Here is a 24,746-nt window from a genome sequence, read left to right as displayed (position 1 = left end):
CTAGTGGACTGTATAATTGATTGATATATTTTATTAATAATACTTGAATAATAATTTTAAATAATAAACACTATTTTATTTGTTATAATAATGTGAATATTACATTACGTCGCGTACATTGACCGGCATTGTCACCGACGCGTCGTTGAGATCGAACTGACGACCCGTGCCTTAATATTAAAGGTGTTATTGCCCGATCCATAGCGATATCATAAATGATAATAATGGCTGCTATACATTATCGATAATAATATTGTACATTAAACAGGTACCTACATTATTTTTATAATATACTGTGCAACTCGAGACATATTGGTCATTAATCGAGAGACAACATTCATGTACATGGTACCAGTTTACTTAAATTAACTTAAACAATACAGAAAATCACCACCGCATAGAAGAAACCGCACTCCAGCACCCGTTCAACGACAGCAGTAGACGCTGGACGACAGTACGGGTTTACACCAACTCTGCGACGCAAATATATGCCATCACAACTATAGCAATCAATGTGGAGGTTGAAATTTTGTCCGTGACCAATATTATTGGGTGGATGAATTTCTGAAAAAAAGCAGGCATTATTCCGTTTGGACAAAAAAAATATATTGTACAATCCAGCACGTAAGTATGACGTACTGTGTTTCCTAATATTCAAGACATTATGCATAGCGGATAATATTGTAATATAGTATTAATATAATATAATATTATACCTAATTTATAATCATTAATAATTCTCAATGCAACGCTGCGGCAATGCCGTGGCTATAGCGTGCGCACTTAAATAGTTTGCACCGAACATCGACGGTATCGTTATAATCTTTTATATTATAATAATATCATATCTCGTCGTCATTAATTACGTGATCGGAAAAATTGTATATAATATATTATATACAGATGCCATTATAAGTGGTCTATAAGCAAATGTTATTATTACTATATATATTAGGAAATTATATTTTGAGACTCGTTGTATGTTTTTCGAAAATCCTGGCAAGGTCTGTGACAACTCGAGACATATTGCTCATGAGTCGAGAGTCATGTGGTTGCCCACCGCTTTGAGCAAAGTCGTCAACCACGAGCCGAAGAGCCGGAGCATCGTGGATTTCTTATACTGTAATAATATAATGAGAGGCCCCGGGACAAAAGGATGGAATCACAGGTATTGCAGTAATAATAATTACAAAATAGAACTCAATATACAATATTTAGGTAAATAAAATAAAATATATTAAGTTGGTGTCTAGAAAGCTTAACGGGCGTAAAACTCGGACTTATAAAATAACAAAGACAATAATAAAATTTGACCAAACGATGATATTTTTAGTAATAATTCTAGTAAGAATAAATGATAATCCCCAACAGCTCCTCTAGGCTGTACCGGTCGTTCGCTTAGAACGTATATTATATATAAATGTATAATTCACTATACGGATTGTACTGGCCAGATACATAAAAAATAATAATAATACGTGCATAGTAAAAAAAGGGATCAGACACCCGTCGATATCGACATATTTCTGATCATCATTTTTCACCAAACGTATTCTTCCCGCGGGCATTGCCGAGAAAACTTCAACGATCGCTACTCTATGTTTTCATAAGAAAAACGTTGATATACAATAATAATTTAAAAATATTATAATTAATTTACCTGAGTATGTAATAATAGGTATTCGTGGATACGGGGTTGAGTTCGACGCTCGAAGTCATTGCGGCGTATATACGTATATGTTACGTGTTTTGATTTGTATATTTTTAACACTTATTAGGTATATCAGTTTATAAAAATATGGTATATACAAACTTTATTTATAACTTAGGTATACAGACTTTACAAATATATTATAGTATTAACAATATTTTGATTACCTATATTAGTAAATCTTTTTTTTTGTTTTATTTTGCTAATTCGTACAGTACTTCGTTGGATGTTATATTTATAACCCCACAATGAACAGCCATAATAAAAATATTACCGCTAATTCCACAACTTGATTTTCTGTAACTATATTATAGTGATCTTACTTATTTTTTCATCCGCGTTTAGAAGTAGAGCAATTTGCATCAAAATAGCTACTACTAGTAGTAATTTTCCTTTTATTAGACATAGTAGTTGTGAAAATGTAAAATAGACAAAATAGTCAATATTACAAAAGACACCGACCGTATGGTGTATAATATAGTATTACACTTTAGTGCACTAAATGTCTACACGGACACACAGTAGAAAACACGAGTACGAAAGAACAAAGAAGAATCACGGTGATAATTAATAAACTAAATATTATGACTATTATGAATTATGACTAGTGCTCGGAACTGTATGCATTTGCATCTTTCTCAGGAAGCTGCATATTTCAAGTCTGATTCCATACAAATTCGTTTCATGAACCATACTATTGAAATACAAAAATGTATTTTGTATATTTTTGTATATTTTATAAAATTTATATGGTTTTGAATATTTAAAGATTTTTAGTATATAAATGCATTTTATATTAAAGTGTACGAGAAATCAATTATAAACAAGTTGTTGAATATTGTAAATTAAATAATTTACAAATAAATAGTACCGTATATGATATAAAGTGTGGGAAATCTTTGAACGCACTGTACTCTAAAATGGTACATGTGCTGCTCATGGCCTCCATAGAGTTTCGAAGGAAGTACAAAATCAGTTTGGTACTGTTCATAATATCGTATTCAACGTAAAAAAAATATTTAAAAAAAGCACCATCACGTATATAAATTTTCAAAAATTGCGCAAAAGATCCCTTTACCTCCAGAACTAATCATAACCAGCTGGGGTACCTGGATCAATGCCGTACTTTATTATTGTAAATACTATGAAAATGTTGTAAATATGTTGGATAAATACCAATATTAATACCTAACATTATTTAATAATCGCTGTATTTGATAAATTCTATTTTTTTTTAAATTTAGGAATTTAGGATTCTGGGAATAGATTCAGTATGACAGCTTCAAGTCATCAAAAAAAAAAAATTAAAATAAAATATTTATGATTCAAAAATATTTTTTTTTTTTATAATTATACTTTAAAACATATCTTTTTTATAAAATAATAATATATGCATAGTATACTCCATATTTGTGTTTTTTTAGTGCATACTTAGCACATATTTCATTGTTTTTTAGCGCATAAAGTTCCGAGCCCTGGTTATGACAAATAATAAGCAATCGATGTTTCAAGTTTTCAACCAACTAATGACTTGGGGCTGGAGCTACGTAATATTGTAAAATATTCCTACCGATCGCGCTATCGCCCATATGGGCCAATGTTCTGGGAAAGTGTAGAGCTGGTTGTTATTGAGAATTCTCGATCATCGAGTGGGATAATTCCCAAATTATATTTTGTGTAAACAACTAAATATTAATAATAATAATAGTATCCTAGTTCCTACTGTTCCTAGATATGAGTCTAGATAATAATATAATCACGTCATATAAACACGTATAAACATCTTCTGTCATTCTGTCGAAATTTACAATAGTTGACAATTTGTTTTAAGAAAAAAAATACAACGCAATTTAATGCATTATAGAATATTATTAATTATAAACTGTTACAAATATTGAAAAAAATTCATGGAAGGGGATCTATCCCCCCCCCCCCCCATTTGATCGCCACTGAGGTATATTAAGGGATATTTTTTTCTATGTATGATATTGATATGATTCGAACACCAGTATTATATGAACTTGTTATCTATGATTTGGGACGTGACTATAATCGCGCGTATGCTCTCAAAATTTTTACATTCGTAGCATCGTAGCAATAGAGTACAAATAGTCAATTCGCCAACCAAATGTAATTTAAGTTAATGAGCATTTATTATTACACATATATTCTAAATAGATAATTGTATAACTGTGTAATGATAATATATCTGGCCTATAATACGATGATAGTAATAGTGTAGAACCTTATATTGCAAAAAGTAAATATATATAGGTGAATGAATAATTAACAAGGTGAATTTGTTCGATAATGCGAGACTTAGACAGTCATACACTCATGCCGCATGCTAGAATAACTCAATATACATACCTACATAATATATGAACGCACTCGTTTTGAATCGCAAAAAATATCGTCGAAGTGCATATACTTGCATGGACGTGTGCATCGGATCCTCTTGTGTAAAAGACCGTCTGACACGACGATTCTGTATGATCCTTATATTATAGAATGATATTTATGTAATACCTTTTTTTGATATGCATCGATTAATACGTAATGTTAAAGTATTGATGTGTTTAAGATTTTATTTTATTTTGTGATGTGTGACAAAGGTGCCACTGGTAATTTATTGTGTTATTTTTACCGAATGTCTTGATCGTAGAATTTTAGAAGGCCGAGGGGGTTTTATAGTATAATACAATATAATATGTAGGTATATGAATTACAACGGTGTCGTCTGGCGCCGATGATAATTGATTGTTTTGATTTTACTAAACGTCTGATCGGAGAGGTGTTGAATACTATACTTTATGTGTTGCATGTGTCGCGTGAAACTGTGTAAATAAAAGGATTGCGTGTATATGTATATTAAAATATTGGATTACCCCCATTCCATACGGCCATTGCCACTAGTTATCCTGTGTTTTTATTTAAGTATAGAAATATTATACACAGTAGAACTTCCATATAACAGTCACCGAAGGGACTGTAAATAATGACCGCTATTTAGAGGTGTCCGTCCTCCCAGTAGCGGATCTAAAGCTCATTTATAAGGAGAGGGCGAATTGGTATCATAGAATTTCAATATATACATATTAGTAATAGTCAACTGTGGTTATAACCAAAAAAATATTCTTTTATTATCTATGGTTATAACCAATTTCAAATTTGTTTTGAACATAATCTTGTTATTTAAATTTGATAATTTGTATTGGTAATCAAATAACAATATAATTGACAAGATATTAAAAAAAAATACCTTTTTTATATAATTTATTAAGTTTGAAGTTATATTTATGACTTATGAATTTCATATTCATTATATCTTACAGTGCTATAATTCAAGTAAAAAAAAAAGCCCTAGGGGGGGTCGTCACGTCGCCCCTCCCACCTCAAATCAACCACTGCGTCCTACAGAGGTAGGACAACACTATAGGATAACACTCGACGGGACCAAAAAAATTGACCATTACATAGAGGTTACTGTTAACGGAAGTTTTACTGTATTATATAATTATAAAGTCTTGATTTTTTATTTTTTAATCCTTATACTACAGTATCACCAGTGATGCTTAACGCTAAATGTAGGTAACTATATCTAGCTGGTAAAAATCACCGTTTTAATTTAACAATATTATATTACGCTTATAATATTGTATACATATAATTTGCGTTGTCTATCGTCGTTCTGAAAAATTCTGCTGATTAAACATTGACCTATAAACTTAAGTGTTTGTTAAATTTTTTTTACATGATCATCTATTTGGATAATCCATAATAATTTTGGGGCAGTGGTGTAGGATACGACAAATTTCAGCATCTTATTACTATGCAGTACCTACTACCTACTTACCTTAACTAAGCGGAAACTTCAGAAGTATATTTTAAAAATAAAAAAAAAACGAAATTTGAAGCAGTTCATTGAAACCCGAACAGTTATGTAACGCCGTAACGGTATTACATTATTACTATATACTATTATTATATCTATATTACATGATCAATAGTACCTATTTATAATCAATGGTAATATGTTAATAAAATAAAATATTATAATCTTTGAATATTTTACAAATATGCATACAGCTTACACAATATATAGGTAATATGTGTATAATAAGTATACTTATATATTATTATATTTTACGTATTAGGTACCTATGTATAAATTATAAATGTCATAATAATATATTATAACAATCGTTCACATTAACGAAAGCGTAGAAAAAAGAATATTTTACGTGGTCGTCAAATTCCGGGGCGTAGCATAGTACGGAGAAGTGGCATCGTCACGCACCAGCCATCGACGTTCCCAGCCCGTAACCGAGACTGCATTTGAATACTTCCTATAGCGAGGCTTACAAATAGATTAGAGACGAATTAATACGCATCGTGCATTTGTTTATCGGCCGTTTAAGTGGGCGGGTATAAAACATATAGATAGGTAATAAAAGAATGGATAGACCACTCCTTCGTTCCTACTAAAAGATGGATCGCGGCCTGGAATAATGGACAGACATCTTTTATACTATACCTTTAGCACGCACTCACTCCAGATAAATGTTCACTCTCGACCTATAAAATATTATGGTAGGTATACTATACAATAGGAATCCATTCTTATTTTAGTATTTACAAATAAATCTTTAAGCTGTAACACCATTTCATTAACTATATAAAATATAGCACCAATCATTTAGGCATAAAACAGTGAATTCTAAATATCACTCATTGCTGGATTTCCACTACTTACCTATATAGGTATAACTTAAAACAATGTAGGTACATATAGAGACTTAATATTAGTTACATATTTAATAGAGATTAGAGAATAATTAGTTAGATATTTGCATCTGCAAATTTAAAGTTAAAAAGCTTACATTAACTTTTACATAAACTCAATACAGTACCAACCAAGGTTTGAGCAGCCGTGACAGATCGACGGAGTAGTGGGTGTCGTCAGGTATTGCCGGCTGTTGCTGGCGTACGGTTACTGACCCGCGGCGATGTACGGCAGTGCGATGATAGTGGACTGTATAGTATTATACGTGAACGGAAAAAGTGAAAGTGAAAATATCACAATACGATGGAAAGTGAAAAGTGTAAGTGTAAGTAATAATATAAAATAGTAAATTTTTGTTGCACGAAATCTCGATGGTATAAATACGCTAATAATTCAAATAATAATAAAACAATAAACCGGTGCTTATTATAATAATAATTGGTAGTGATAATATAATAATATTATTATATATATTGCTAATCAACATACGGCAATGACCGGTAGATCAGAAAAGGCGCGGGACATCGATGGTCGTGAAACGCGACCTTGACCTGATCTTGGCGAAATTAGCTTATTTGGCATACTATTATACATATTATTAATTGTGTTCAGCCTTGACAGCTATCAACCACCAACACTAATAATAAAATAAATTACTTTAATGCCAATGTAAATAATATATCATGAAATAATTTAGTAGTTAATAAAATATAGCATCTTTGCTCAAAATTGTTGCTCGTGAGCAATGATTTATTATTGAATTTATAATTAATACATACATTATAGTGACTTATTCAATTACGAGATACACTCCACACCTACTGTAGTACCTTCTTAGTTCAGCAGAGCAGTTACCTATAATATTATAACTATATACATTTAGTAGGTATTAGAGGTGGGTCATGGGTCGAGCTCAAAAATATGGTCTCGAACCGAACTTTTTAGTGTGATGTCGAACTCGAACCGATAGTTTTATTCAACATCGGACCACACCGGTACTATTATATTTTATTACCAAACTGATCACATAATAAACTTTTGAATTAAATGGCATATGAAAGATTTATACTTTATAGTCGTAGGTATGAGTAGGTTTAAGTATACTATATAATATATGTATTATGTTATATTTACATATAAGTTATAAGTATATTATAGTTATCTTTCTCTTTATAGTTTATATAGATAAATTAATAAGATTACCTATTCTGAACACTGGTGAGTTATTATGTCCATAGGCGTGCGCACTGGGCGAGCCGGTCAAGCCCAGGCTGGACCTGAAACTTTTTAAGGGCATATAGTAAAATGTGCGTATATATTTTATTATAATAATATGTTCGGAGAGATCATGGAAATTTTGTTTGTCGTGAAAGTATAATAAAATCAAAAAAAAATGTTTGTATCTACCGTTATCTACATTTTATTAATCTAACAAAAACATTATACAAACATTAAACCTTTATGCAAATACAATAACTATAGTAGGTACTAGGTACTATAGACATTAATAGTTTAATACATCAAGTTGATGTGTTAAAAAAAAATATGGACGCTGTCAAAATATTAGGGCACTATAATTGCCTAAGCTCGACCAGAAGTTTAAGTCTGCGCACGCCTATGATTATGTCAAACTAAAATAAGTAATAACCAATTTAGTACTATTCAAATTTTAATTTAATTGAAGTCTTATCGGTTCTAACACTTTAGTTTAGATTTTAGAATTAAAGTATTATAGTATTATACATTTATACCCATCTCTTTTGTGTAGAGTAAAAACTGTTAGGTTTTATCAAATGTTTTAAAAATTAAAAAATGTAATAAAATGATTTCAGTCATATAAATGATAATAAATACTAATGATAAACATATTTTAATTTTATGAATAACTATAATCAATATTAATATTAGCTTTTAATATTGTTCAGCGTGTTACGAATTTCGATTACATAAATTATGAATATTATAAATAGTACAAGACAAAAATAATTATCCAAGTCTATAAATAATTCAATGGCGGGGGACGGAGTGGCCGACCCGAGTTCGATACCTCAGTCGCGGGCGGCATTTTTCTTCGGGCAAGTCATAGTGTCCGGAGAACAAGTGCCGCCATCCCTCACCCGGGCATGGCAAATACCAACGGAGGCCCAAATCAAAAATTCTGCCAAAACAAACACGCACGTGTAAACTAATCTACAGTACCCTCCCCTACAGTACCACAGGCTAATGACCTAGTAGTCAAAGCCTTAACCCTGATAAAAAAAAAAAAAAAAATTCAATGGCACAAGAAATAATCAATGCCCGGACAATATCGTGGTTTTAATTTTACTTTTATAATATTTAAAATTTAAGCACTTAGTATATAACTATATAGAAATAGACAAAATAAAGATAAAATAAACACAACAATAAACACCATGAACATTTTTAGTTCAAAACGTTTGACATGTTAGAATTTTTTGCTGCAGCTTGTTCGTACATTTTTTGAGTTCAAACTATTTTAATTTTCAAATTATTTTGATTTTCAAACTTTTTTGTTCGAGTTTGGTTTGGTTTGGTTTTTTTAAAACTTGGTTTGACTTTCAAACTCCAACCAAACACCTAAAGTTTGGTTTGATTTTTGAACTTCAAACAGCTCGACCCACCTCTACTCTCTAGTAGGTATTTATAAAAGCAGCATGTAGATAAATAATTTAATATTTTAAAAACAATTAAAAATATAACAAATTAGTTGGTAATAATAAAGTACACATTTTCAAGTGCAATTTTTGGATTTTTTCAATTTTATTACAATTTCGTTGATTTTACCCATTTATAAAACAATTTATACAATTTTTCAATTTCATTCATTAAATTTTACTTTTGTTTTTGTACTTATTGGAGAAAGAAACGTATTGAATACGACCATTTAAAACAAATACCTACTTTTAGTCCAATTCAATTACGTTTGAGGTATCGGTAGTACTCAATATAGTAATTACTATAGTAATCTAGATTGTTATATAACATGTAAAATATTTATTTATTTTCTATTTCTAATTAGGTAAACAAATTATTAGTAACTATTTAATATATTGAGTGTGCAGGTTATTTATTTATTTACCATATGTCGTATTATTTAGGTTTTTCCTTAACTTTAAACACTTAAAGTTATAACTAAATATTAATTAACCACTCGTTAGAAATTCAATTTATGTAACTAATAAGTAATATTTATCATTGCAATTTCAAGTTTCTACAAATACAATTTAGTAGTGTAGAAATAATAATAATAAAAAAAAACTAATAATAATAATATGTTATTATAATAATAATAATAATTATTATTATTATTATCTTAACTGACGGAAAAAACTCCATTTACAAAATAATATATATAAAATTGTGTAGTGACACAGATTCAATAGAATTAGGTACCAATAATATACAATTTACATTCAATTGTATCTATAAAAAAGAACTTATTATGAGGTATATAATTGTACAACCATAATTAATTATTAACTAAAATTAATATCCATAGTGTTTCCTATAGACATCAGTATATTTGTAGGTGATAATTTTGAGTACGTTTTAGAAATATTATTGATTAAAAAACGTTCTTGATTTCTGGTGGATTTGGTATTAATTAGAAAATTTAATCGTTTCAGTAAATAAGAGCCAACTATTGAATTATTTAATAGTTATAATAAAAATGAATAATGAAGGATACTTCTTCTGGGGGGCTATAAAATTCCGGAAAGTAATGGCCATTTTTTAGTATAGCCATTTTTTTAGTTATAAAATTTGAATAAATAATCTAAGTATAGGTATGTAGACTGTCACACAGTCACCTCTCTGAATCGTTTTTTGTATAGTTCTATGCTATGATCTATAGGTACAAAAGAGTGGTACCCATGGTGCACTTATCCACCTTTTTATCATACTTTTTACTAATTTTAGTTACTACGTTATTTAAATATGAAATGAAAGGTATTTAGTAATAATATAACCAAACAATTTTGAGAATCATTGTTTTTATTTTTTTTCCGGATTTTTACGTTCCGGGATTTTACATTCCGGAATTTTACGTTCCGGAATATTACGGTCCGGGATTTTACATTCCGGACTTTTACGTTCCGGAATATAACGGTCCGGGATTTTACATTCCTGATTTTTACGGTCCGGGACTTTACATTCCGGATTTTTACGGTCCGCGATTTTTAATTCCGGATTTTTACTTTCCGAAATACTACGGTCCGCATATTTTACTTCCCGGATCTTTTACTTTCCGGAGTGTTACATTCCGGATTTTTACGGTCCGGGATATTACTTTCCGGCGTTTTACTTTCCGGAATCCTACGTTCCGCACATTTTACTTTCCGGATTTTTATCGTTCCGGCCTATTATTTTCCAGAAATTTACGGCCTCCCCTTAAAAGTGGGTCACTGTATGATGGATACTATTAAATTCGAATTCAATGATATAATATCATTGTATACGAAAAACGATTTTGAGCGGTGACGGTTTGTCAGTGTGGATATTTTATATTATATTTATATATTGTAATTACTTATTATTAATACGGTAGCTGGTAAGTTGAATTAATATCATAAAATTACAACAATATAATTGAAAACGTTATTGTTGGTTATTTAATATGCAATTAATTTAATTTAATTTCCTCCAGATTTGAACATAAAATAACTAAAAAAAAAAACATGAATTATATTTTTAATATTTTTTGGTTACAGAATAACATATTTACGTGCAACATTATTGTAAGTTTTTAATCTTAAGTTATAAAAATTGAACATTTCATACATTTTTAACTACAAAATCATTTTTAATTTTTAATTTGTAAATGTTGTCAAAAATTGAACTTAAATGCTTATAAAAAAAAATTGTACCAATGTATTTTTAATATTTTTCAACTGTTATTTAAACAATATATCAGGTGCATTGTATTAAATGTTGACGTTTTTTTAACAAATATAGTTTTATCGATATTTGAAGTATAAAAAACTAAAAAAATTGAAATTTGAAATTGTCCGTAAACAGCTCAAAACTAGACAAAATATTTTGAAAATGTTATCAAGTACAGCCGTATAGAAATTGATAAAATAAACATGTGATTTAAATTTCAAGTGTCTACGGCTATTCGTTTTTGAATAACAACAAAATAAGAAAATCACTACATGAGAAATCGAGTGAATATCCATCATATTGTTGTAAAAACTTCAAACGCTCATAAAAATTTAATTTGACATTCTCTTAGATAGGTTTTTTTTTGGATAAAGGCAAATAACCTTATAAGGATTCTTGTATTACATTTTAAAATCTTAGATTGAAAAAGAAAAATGTTTATGAATTCTTGACTGAGAATAATTTGCTAATTTTTGTGATAATTCCGTATTTTGCTAAGATATGAACATTAAATGCTTAAAAAAAAAACTGTGACCAAGGATTTATAATATTTTTCAAATATCTTTGTAACAATATATTAAGAGACTTGTACTACATTTTTTTTTCCACTAACAGGCTAATTCGGACGTCGGACTGGGCGTCAACCTTGGAGGTAGGTCTCGTGAATCTGAATTCGTACCGAGCGAATTTTCTATGGAGTAATATATTTTTTTAGTTCAATTTGTTTGTCACTTTTACATAATATATGCGTGTAAATATGTACGTAGCGTACCCATATATTTTATTCTATTAAAAATTATCTCTGTGTTCTGAAAAATAAAGTTTGAACAAATATTATAATTCGATACCTATCATAAATAGTTCGTAATCGTGATATTTTATGATAATTGATAAGAAAAATAAATTATAACCAAACGTCGGCTTCGGTCATAAATCATATTATCATAATATTGTCATATAATATTCGGTCCATAGACATTAGACATTACAACTAACTTATAACCTCGCTTATAACTTATAACTGACTTAAGTTTATCGGTCTATGATTCTGTATTTCTGTCGGACAGTCACTCAGTCATTCCCAAGTGGCCATGTCTCCTACTCTCTTACGCAGTTACGCGACACGCGGGTGATAAGAAATAAACATCTCTTGACATGCAGCTGTCTCTGTAATGGAGTATAGACTATGGACCGCGGCTATAGAGTATAGATACGTATAATACTAACTGAAGTTAACTACAAAACATAATAGGTAAGTACATCCTTAATATTATTAATATGTGTATTATATTCAATCAAGTACTTTATCATATTTTAAGGTAGGTAGGTGGTACTCGCGTATGCTACCTTCTAAAAAACTGTACAGAATATGTATTTATCTACCAAAAACGGTGTATTCTAGCTACTAATTAATTACAGTTTATTAAACCAAAACTTACTAATCTCTATTGCTGATGGTCATCATTTAGGTATTTTTAAATGTATATAATATATTGTTATATCCATAAAGGTACCATGTTGTTGTTTTTACGTAAAGAAGAAGTATGTTATCGTTGTCTTGGTGGATATTTACCAGTTATCAAATAATGTAGGTATTAATTATTTATAATTTTCTATGACATAAAATATGTTATGTTATTTACTGTAACAACTCAAGTCGCAGGTACTTTCCTGTAATAAAATATAATAAAAATATAACGTTTATAAGAATATATCATGTTCTTTCGGTAGTTAACAATTTTATCGTAGGCCGTAAAATATAAAAAATGTAAACATTTATAATATACTAAATACTATCTCTAAACAATATTATGATTGTGATGTAATAATACAAATACAAATTGATAAAATTAGCAAAATTATTATTTTTTGATGATATTACATCTCAGACTTCTACACTACCTACACTACACTACACTTTACTACACTTCTGTGCTATATAGAAATCTGTGTATTATATAAATACTTTAATAATACACTTAATCATTAATAAATATAAATGTACCTATTATACTGTCTCTATTTATTGGCCAATTGTGAATTAACTTAAAAACATTTTTAAAATATTATTTATGTTATTACTATAAAGAATATTATTATAGTTATAACAGTAATTACTAACTATTTTAATTGGTATTTTATCATTTGTGGTATTACGTCTGTGCTAATGTCATTATTATTCTAGAGCAATATTTTTATGCAATCCCATATTTTCATTATCACATTTTTGGAATTTTTGTTAGTATCTTTACGAATACTAATAGTAATAGTAAATGTCGATTTTTTTTCGATTATTACTGCATATTTAATAGTTATTCTGTATTTCTGTTTATTTTGACAAAATTCCAAAAGTATTAGGTATATATTGAAGCAAAAATTAAAAAAATAAAAATAAAATGTTATATTTTGTCAAGCATGAAATATAATAATACATTTTGTAGGCACTAAGTAATTACCTTATTCATTTTAATAATATTAAATCATACATTAAACATGTTTTTGTTTATTAGGTAGATACCAATAATTATAATTAGATTTAAATTATTTTTGAGTAATAAATTTATAAACTGTAACATAACATAACAAAATTTAGTAGCTATTCACAAAAATAATATAAATAATCTATCATTTTTATTATATTTTTAAGGTGTTATGTCCATAAAAGAGATGGATTCCATAAAACATGTTATACCATGGAGAAATGGTCAAAAGCAAGTTCTGAAATTCAATGGATGTAAACCTAAAATATATAAAAATAGCCGTGATACTCACAGTTTTTTTGAAGTACTACAATGTTTACGAAAGTATGACATTTTGAGTATGTCATTTTAGTTGCTATAAAAATAAATAATAATAATAATGTATTTTATGTTTTTAGAGAAGAAGTTTTATGTGATATTAGGTTAAAAACAGATGATAGTAATATAATATGTGGGCATAAAGTTGTCTTAGTATCAGCTTGTCCATATTTCTGTTTAATGTTCACCAGTTTTGCCGAAGGAGCAAAATATGTTGTAAATATAAGAGTTTAGATGTTAGATTCTAACATTCTACAACTCTTGATTGATTTTATTTATACTGGCAAAATAATGGTGACCGAACAAAATGTAATGGTAGGTATATAATATAATTATTAAATTTTTAATAGCCATTGGCTATGTATCAAATAAAAGGATGTAGACATGTAGTGATGAAATTGCCACACAATATAGATTTTTATGTGGTGTTTTCGGTATACCTACCATGGGTAATACAAATTAAAAAAAAAAAAGAGATGGGCAAGTGGGGATTGGTCTGCTCTACGTATGAGGAGTCGTGTGGGTCATTTTAATGGATGTGTTCAATTTGAATTCAATGATATAATATTGAAGATAGCATATTTTACTATTCTTAAGTTTAATTTATGTTATAATATTTATCCAAATAGATATTTCAGATTGTCATTTATTCCAAAATAAATAAATATATATATATATATAATAATCATTGTATAAAGAAAACAATTTTGAGCTAAACAGTCTGTCAGTCTATATAATTATAACTATATTTTGAAATTATTTTAAAAAATAACAAGATTTGTTAGTTTAAAAGATAAAAAAGATTTGTTTTGAAATTTTGATTTATTACCTATATTTTATTTATATATTTTACACCTTAAAAAAATATTCATTAAAATTTTGTTCTCTGTTTAAAATATGTCTAATTACGGTTAAGTTTGAGTTTAAATTATCTTATGAAAAGACTTTTTATATAATTTTTTTAATTTTTTTTTACACAATAAAATGGGTACATCTGAGAAATCGTGTTTTAAATTTTCAATCCTTAAACTACGTTTTTTAAATGCAATTGTGACTGCTTTTTTTTAAGAAATTATCTATTTACAATTTGAAGAATAATGTTTATGAATTTCCAACTGAACTATTCATTTTCTTCTTTAAGTCTAAAAATGAAACGCTCTATAACATGAAAATGTCAATCAATTTCTACAAATTTATTTTACACTTTAAAAAAATATTCATTACATCATTAAAATTTTTAAAAGTTGCAAATGTTCCTAGCACATAGAAATTTTAAAACTTGATACCCTAGTTATTTTAGATTATAATAAAAATGATCTAAATTCATTATTATTGTTTATTTGTTTAGGATTTGTTACCAGCTTCTATGCTCTTACAGTTGGATGATGTAAAAGGCGTATATGTTGAGTTTTTAAAAAAACAAATGAATCTATCAAATTGTCTTGGTATCAAAGAATTTGCTGACTTTTATAACTGTATGGAGTTGTTGTCAAGTTCTGAAGAATACATAAAAACACATTTTTTGTAAGTTTTCTTTAATTTTACACTATCAGTGAATTGTATACATTATGATCACTCACGCTTTTCAGAAAATTTATTGAAACAGATGAGTTTCTATCTTTGTCTTCTGAAGAAATTATTAATCTAATCTCTTGTAATGACATTAATGTTCCGTTTGAAGAAAAAGTATGGCTACTAAAATTAATAATTTTATTTAATTATATAATATGGGAAGTTTATTTATCTGTTTGTAAGGAAAATAATAGAATCAAATGATTCAAAAATACTAATTATAGATGGGTTTTCGTTTGAGTAGATAATTTACCTAAATATTTTGTACATTTTTGCATTATGTATAAGTTGTTGGCAGTTTATTAAATTAAATATTTAATTTTACAGCTTGATTGCTGATTGCTAGGCTATACTGCTACAGTATGATATATAAGGCAGTTATACTAATGCCAATATAAAATCAAAGAATTTGCTGACTTTTATAACTGTATGGAGTTGTTATCAAGTTCTGAAGAATACATAAAAATACATTTTTTGTAAGTTTTCTTTAATTACCCCAAGAGTATATATCACTAAAAGTAGACGAGAATCCTCTTATTAAAAATAATTCTAAATGTATGTTTTTTTTTTCGCCATTATGCTTTTACTGTAAATTTATAATATTATATAATAATTATAAATTTTTTAGGTAAAGATTTTGTCAATGAAGCTTCAAATTTCCATATTGTAAAGAAACATCGGCACATTACTATGCCACAAACAATTTGTAATTCACCTAGACTGACTGGACTTAAAGTATTATTGAATTCAGATTTCAAATTATCTTTTCAATATCATTCTGTTTACTTATTTTTTTGCAGTTTCTTCTTGCCATTTGTAATTCATCAGGAATAGGACATAGTTACACTAGCTGGTATGATCCAGCAATCAAACTATTGCATAAGACAATAAAAATGAATATGAAGTTTGAATTATGTGCTCTAGTCTTAATAAAGGATCATTTAGTTTTTGCCTTGGGTAATAAGTACATTAATTTAATATGCATTGAAATGCTTGATTTATCTTCACAATCACTTCAATTGAAACCAACAGTTGACATGTTAGTCGATCAAAGTTTTTACGGAGTTGGCGTATTAGATGATCGTATTTATGCTGTAAGTATACCAATAGGTTAGGTTCCCTAACTCATTACCAATTTTGTGTTATTTCAATAAATATTATTATTCAATGCTAGGTAGGCGGAGACATTATTGGTGATTCTCAGTTGAATAGTGCAGAGGTTTTTGACGTGAGTGTTCAAGAATGGCGACAATATGTCTACTGGGAGAATGAACCTCGGTGTTGCAGTACTCAATAATCTTTTATAAGTGGTAAAATTTTTTTTTTTAAATTATTAGTTTTTAATTCTTACATTTAATTTATTTAAACTCTGTAGGTAGGTGGTTATAAATACCCATTTGCTTTGAAATCTGTTGAATGTTATGATCCCACCCTTAACATATGGATACCAGTCACACAAAAGTCTACAAATCGCCGAGGCCCTGGTATAGTAATCTTAGGCGATGTAATATACGCTATTGGTGGTGACTGTCAGGAATATGATAATTCAGTGTATCTTAAAAGTGTTGAGGCCTATACACCAATTACTAAAATATGGTCTTCAATTGCTGATATGCAACGGTGCCGTTCCGATCCAAGTAACTATAATAAATCTTTCTAGTAGACTTATTGAAATTAAATTGAATTTTCAATATAGGAGTTGTCACATTTAATGGTTTATTGTATGTTATGGGCGGATTTAACGGAACTACTCGTTTGGTTGGACTCTATTGAAATATACGACCCCAAAACCAACACGTGGACCTTGGATACATTGTCAACAAGTGTTGAGGTAATTTATGGTTCAGTAGTCGTCGATGGGTCACCACATTTGAAAACTGATTAGATTACATGGTTTCATTCTTGGTTGCTGTATATTATATTCATATTAATTTATAAAATATAATACATGAACGAACATGTATTAAGTATTTTATATAATATTTTTTTTGATTCTGTGAATGTTTGAATAAAATGGTTTTAGTTAACTATTATATTGCGTCTCAGTAAACTTCTAACTAAATCATCTACATATTTTCTTTAAATATTCTAGTGAAAATAAGGTTAATTTATTTTCAGAGTAGATATTAGTGTAATACTATAGAGTAGTACAAAAAAATGAATGAATTTGAAAGAATTGGTATAGCCCAGTAGATTCTTTAGTATATACACATTTCCATGATGTATCGGAGAATAATAAACAAGCATTGTCTGTATCCGTTATTATCAAGCGATCTATTTGCAAGTCCTAAATTATGTTAATGTATATTATGATATTGTATGGTATGTAATAGTAATTTGTATTGCAGTATAATATTTTGGTATAAAAAGTTTATGTTTCAAACATTTTTTCATGATTATCCATTTCTTTCTACATAATGTTAATTCACTCATATTAGTAATGTATTGTGTAGAAAATAGGGTGTATAGGAAGACATGACAAATGGAATATCTTTTGATCCAATCAATATTTAATAATTTGTTTTTTATTTCATCTTTAATATCTTAATAGTTAATACAATACTTAGTACTATTTCATAGCAGTATATAACATAAAATAACATACATTAACAGCATTTGTGACTCTCAAAGATATGGCTAGATAATTACGTATGACTCAACGTTTTAATATTTTTAATATAAATAAAGTATAAACATTAAAATAATAAAAAGTTTTACCTCGAGTAAGATTTTCACTGTCATTTTACTTAGGTTCAAATATTGAACACTCTTATATTCATGATAAGTCATAACTGATTAAGCATAAATTTTATATTGATTAAAACCTTACAAGTAGGTAGGTATATTACGTAAGCCATAGTGAAGGGAGAGTAGGGTAGATTTGAATGAAATTTACATTTAATATTTTTAATTTTTTAATTTTTGACAAATTTTATATTTGATAATTACAATCTGTAGTCTAGATGGTTGTGAATACTATTTGACTCATAACAACCATATATATTAAATAACCAATTTAATTTCTCATTATAAAATTAAGTATATTTTTATTCAAATTTACCCCACCCATGGGGTACATTTGAACGTGCAGGGGGTAGATTTAAATATGTGTCTTATATAATTAAAGGGCCACATTTGAATGCTGAACATAAATAAATATTAAATTAAATTAAACTTTTTATTTATTTTAATAATAAAAATAGCTCAATATAATATAATAACAATTTTTTACAATAATTATGTTTAAATTTTTTCTTGTCAACTTTTTTTTTCTTGTGAAAATTTAGTTTTTTAGGTTCTCTTATAGATGAATTCACATTTTGTGACATAAATCCAGTAAAATAGTCTATTCCATCCATAAGATAGGTATTTCAAGAAGGAGGAACCTATATTATACCCTAATATCTACCCTATTAATGAAGATTCAAATCTACCCCATGCTAAAATAGTCAATAATAATCGTAATATAAATTGTAATAATTATAAATAATGTATGTACATTAAAAATTATTTTAAATAGGTATGTTTAATTATAAACTTATGATTTTGAATTTTAGTTTCTAAAAAGTTCTTATGGAAACAACAATTTTTTTTTAAAAAAGCCAGAAAATCACATTATCATTTTTGTTTATCACAAAATTTTTCAAAAATGCCTGATAATCACATATGGTATACAAAACATTGTCACCAACTTAGTTTATTATTTTTATTAATGTAAACAATCTGTAACAAATTATATTAGTCAAATTCATATGTACTCCGCATTCAAATCTGTCCCACTCTCCCCTACATATTTTTTTCAAATACTCGACAAATCACAAAAATAACAATAATCTTTTTTTTATTAAATAATATATTATTTAAATACAGATTATCTGACTGCTGTCTGCAGCTGTTGCTGTTAGTGCTGTAGACAGGGCCGCAATGAGAACTAAGCCGCTTCGGGCAAACAAAATTTTCCGCTCTTCTTTATTTTTTTAAATTTATTTGATATACGAGCTTTGATTTGTTTTTGTGAAAATATTATATGGTACATGGTCTTAATAATAAATTTTTAATCAACTACAATGATATAAATACATAAAATTGTTTTAATTTTATTTAACTCTATAGGCTCTATATTGTCACTTTTTTTTTATTACTATTTATATATTGTTATTTGTTGACCATATCCTGCAGATAAATGAATATATTATGATAACCATGTTGAAAATAAATAATATTTATAAAGGTTACATAAATAAATAAAAACATAACTATTTATACCATAATACAAATAAAAACTGCAAAAACCACCGACAAATTACGAAAAACCCATAAAAATTTGATCTTAATTTCTAGAGCATTGTATATCACAATAGAAACAAACAAAAAATAATAATATAATATCAATTAAACTTACAAACTATAATAATCAATAATAACAATATAAAATATGCCGACTGACGTCTTCGCTCAAAATCGTTTATCTTATACTATGATAATATTATATCATTGAATTTAAGTTTGATACAATCCTTTTACATTGACCCACTTGCAGTGTTGTAAAAAATACGTTTTAAAGTAATTACTCAAATACTCTTAAAATAAAGTATTTAAATACCACCCAATTACTATAAATAGTAAAGTGTTTGAGTGATACTCAATACTTTTCAGAAGTATTTGAGATCATCTTAAATACAAAAAAAAAATTCTTTTTACTATATAGTAAAAAGAATTTTTTAGAGTGGCTTATCTTTCAGATCAAGATGCTTGGTCTCAATGTGTCGACGCAATTTATTAGGACGCATACTCTCGTTTGCAAGTATTTCATAACAAATAATACATTGTGGTCGTGGATCATCATTATCCTCATTCCAAGAAAAACCAATTTTTAGGTATTCTGAATCGTACTTTCTCGTCACTTTTTTTCGTTTTAAATTCAAATTCTCGATGTTGAAGGTTCATCTTCATTGGTTTCAAATGTTCGCTTATTCGTTAACCATTTATCCATCATCACATTTTTGTTTTTAATTTGTCGCAGAAATAGCACCAAAACGAACGCACTAACGGTAAATAATATAACAACTACCCAGCGCTGGTACAACTTAATGACTAATATTGAATCAACAACGACTGATATTCGTCGTTGTCGAGCTGCGACTTATCGTATTTTATCGAGGAATTCTTCCGATAGTGATGAATTAATAAATAAATATACAACGAATTAGTATTTATTACCCACGTAATTTACACGCATACTTTATGAATAATATATAATTATATAATAATAATACATTACTACAATAATTTAAGTATATTTAATAATATAATAATAAAGTTAATATTAATTTAACATACATTTCTTGGAATCTATATAATTCAAAAAAATGTTCGCGACCCACCAAAAATTGACTGACGACCCACACTTTGAGAAACGCTGATATATTATATTAATTTAAAGCTATATGTATTTGGATATCCATATCTCATACCGTCATCGATCGTCGTCGACGATAAACAATAATGATAATTATTGATAACAATTTTCTTGGTAAATACTTAGTAGGTACTAATAATTAGTAATAATATTTTTGTATAATTATATAATTTTAAAGTATAAAGTATAAACTATAAATGGCTAATAGTGAAACCGACTACAGATGTATCTTTTCGATCTTCGTCGACAATAAACTGTCTCCTGGAGAAAAAAAACATTCAATCGACAAAAACCGTCTGTAAGAATATAAGTTTGTCTACCTTTTTCAAACAAAAATAAAAAATATTCTACAAGAAAGTCTAATTAAATTTTTAAAAGCATTTAAAGTTAAAATTTTGACTAAATTTAACAAATTTCAAATTTAATAATAATTCCACATAATATTGTATCATTGAATTCAAATTTAACACCTACTTGCCAGAGTGACACCCACTTACCCACTTTTTTTAGTTTTTATTTCAATTGTTTTAATAAATTAAGGAAAACCAGGAAATTTTACGCAAAATCGGTTTTTGACAAAATCGATTTTGGTTTTTGGTGTAATTCTAAAACAAATACTTGACATTTTCCAACTTTTTTAGTTTTTGTATTAACGCCAATAAAATTTTGTTTACTGAATAAAGAAGCTTGGAAGTTTAATACAAGGCACTTAATATATTGTTACAATGACATTTGCAAAATATTAAAAATCCATACTAACAATGTTTTTATAAGCATTTGTAGTTCAAATTTTGACAAAAGGCGTATAAATCACGAAAATGTGCAAATTATTTTGATTAGAAATTCCTAAAAAATTTTCTTTTTGAATTTAAGATTTTAAAACGTAATACAAGATTCCTTATAAGGTTATCTACATTTATCAAAAAAGAAAATGTCCATAAGAAAGTCAAATTAAATTTTTATGAGCGTGTGTATTATACCGATGTCGTGATCTACTTGCCCGGTGTTGTGTTCTCGAACACAAACGGACTTGGGAACAATATCCGAAACCTCCCACCGCTTTACTGTATATGGATTACCGTGACTATGCGATCGCACACTTGGCCTTTAGCCTTATGATATATTTTAATTAGTAGTCCACTATACGCTGGCTAAGTTTTATTTTGTTATTGCCGTGTGCTCTATCTTGCGTGTGACATTTTTTTTTTATTCTGAATAAAATGTACATTTCTTATACTATACGTCTATACCATACACCAAGAAATCCCTCCCGCTGTGAGCTTCGCCGACGGGCAAGATTAAGGGGAAACACTGGGGAGGCGCGTAGACCTCCATTGGATAATATACAATGTATGTGTTTATTTGTATGCCTAGGCCGGCTTTTTGTTAGTATTTCCACAAATTGTGAATACTGTATTATTATTATATTATATGTATTATTTTGTCGGTAATTGTCCGATCGTGTCCACAGGACCGACGGCCCCTTATTTGGTTCCATAAAGAAATACTATTATTTACTATATTTATATTTATCACATTGGTATAGTGTTGCGTGTTTATACACATTTATCACGTTTATCACGGGGTAACGTAAGCTCCCGTCGAAATTGTTCTGTTTTTTAGATTCTGAGCGAAGCGATGGATGTATGAAATTTTAAAATGATGTGTGTGTTTTTTTTATACAAAATTAATTGTAATTGTAAATTAATTGCTAACATTCCTTCTAACAGTAATCGGTAAAAAAAACCAAAATATAAAAATACAGTTTGAGGAAAATTCCAAACTAATTAAGCTTAGTAATAAGGCACGGAACTTGATGATCTAGAAATAACATTTTCAAAAAATGTCCATTACATTTTCTGGGAATCATAATTTCTACGTAAGATCTGATTTTGTAGATAATTTCCTGGTAGCACTGAAAAACATGACATTTTCTTAAAGTTGACAATTTCTAAATGTTTCACTCTGTATTTTTTTCAATGGAATATTAGTTGATAATGACGCATGACGGTTTAGCAATTACATGAATAATGTTACTTACAAGGCTGGGCAAAGTTATGTACCTATACATAAGTACATTTTTAAAGCCAACAAATAACATAGTAATAATTCAATAAATGTTATAAAATGTTTAAATAAATGTATGTATTAAAATTAATTACTGTAGGTATTTATCAATGATTGAATCTAAACAAAATAATTAGTTTTTGTAATGTATTTTTTTACGTAATGGTCCACAATTATATTTAATATTATAATAATCAAATTCATTATTAGAATATAATTAATTGTTTACACAGCTCCACAGAAAGCAATATAAAAACAAGATTGAGAACGATATTTCAATATATTAAATATTATTAATTATTAATTTAATAAATATACATACATAAATTTAATGATTCAGATTATTATTATTTTTTTTTTATATAAAAATAATTTTACTAAATTGAATATATTTTTCATCTGTGGCTTAGGAATAAAATTAACTTAACATGACGATACAATAAATTGACTCATAAATTACTGAATAACATGGACATAAAAGTAGCTAACTTAGTTAAAAGTAACTTAACTTTAACTTTTTAAATTGCTAATGCCCAGCCTTGGTTACTTGTACTCCGTTCTTGGTTTTTCTCCAACAATTTATTTAATATGCAAAATTTGCTTCTGGACGGTAAATAATTTTGTTTTGATATTGAGTGTAGTATAGTAAAAAAAGTGTGACTTTTAATTAGGAAAATTGCAACTATATCTACAAAAAGTAGAAAAATACAAAAAAATTACGTTTTAACCAAAAATTACTGAAAAAATGCAATAAATGCAAAATAAAATTGGTACACCACATTGCGTTTTACATAATATAAGCTGAATTCACCTAAAGAGTGTTGTATAAAAGTTTTAGGAAAACATCTTTAAATGCATCAAGTACAAAATACTTATAATATACTAATAATATAATAACTAATTGTTTGATGTTAAGTTTTTTAAATTATAATAAAGTCATTATGTGTAAAAAAAAACTACCGATTTTGGAATAAAAATTAAATTTTAATTTCAATTGACACAGATTATTTTGTATTAAATTACTTGTAAAAAATTGTCCATAGACACGTGTGTTATCAACGTAAGGTCGGTAAACTATCCTGAAAGCTCGTACTGTCATATCTATATGTACTGATCAATAAAAATCTGAGGACATTACCTATATGTGCCTTTACTGCAACACCTTATCAAACAGACACCGATGCGAGGGAGACCAAAGTGTTGTGGAATGGGTGTCATGCACACGGTGTTGTAGATGGATTGCCATAAATTGCATCCCCGAAGGAGATAGGATTGATGACTATGAGTGATTTTCTGTGTCTATTATGCCAGTAGAACAGGTAAAATATGTGCAGGGTAAAAGATACTTTTTAAAAGTATTTAAATACAGATATAGATTCTTAAAAGTACTTAAAATGCGTATTTGAATACTCAGTTAAAAAAACATATTATTATATTATATAACATTGCTCTCAATTTTTATATTTATTTAACATGATAGAAATTAAAATA

General features: G+C 27.9%; 1 pseudogene; it reads left to right on the top strand.

Moving 5' to 3' along the window:
* Positions 1-12,253: 12,253 nt before the first annotated feature.
* Positions 12,254-17,802, top strand: LOC132932582 (kelch-like protein diablo; annotated as a pseudogene).
* The last annotated feature ends 6,944 nt before the right edge of the window (positions 17,803-24,746 follow it).

The sequence above is a fragment of the Metopolophium dirhodum genome, chromosome 1, assembly GCF_019925205.1.
Source record: "Metopolophium dirhodum isolate CAU chromosome 1, ASM1992520v1, whole genome shotgun sequence".
Lineage (NCBI taxonomy): Eukaryota > Metazoa > Arthropoda > Insecta > Hemiptera > Aphididae > Metopolophium > Metopolophium dirhodum.
The sequence above is the reverse complement of the archived record's forward strand: the minus strand, read 5'-3'. Positions and strand labels throughout refer to the sequence as shown.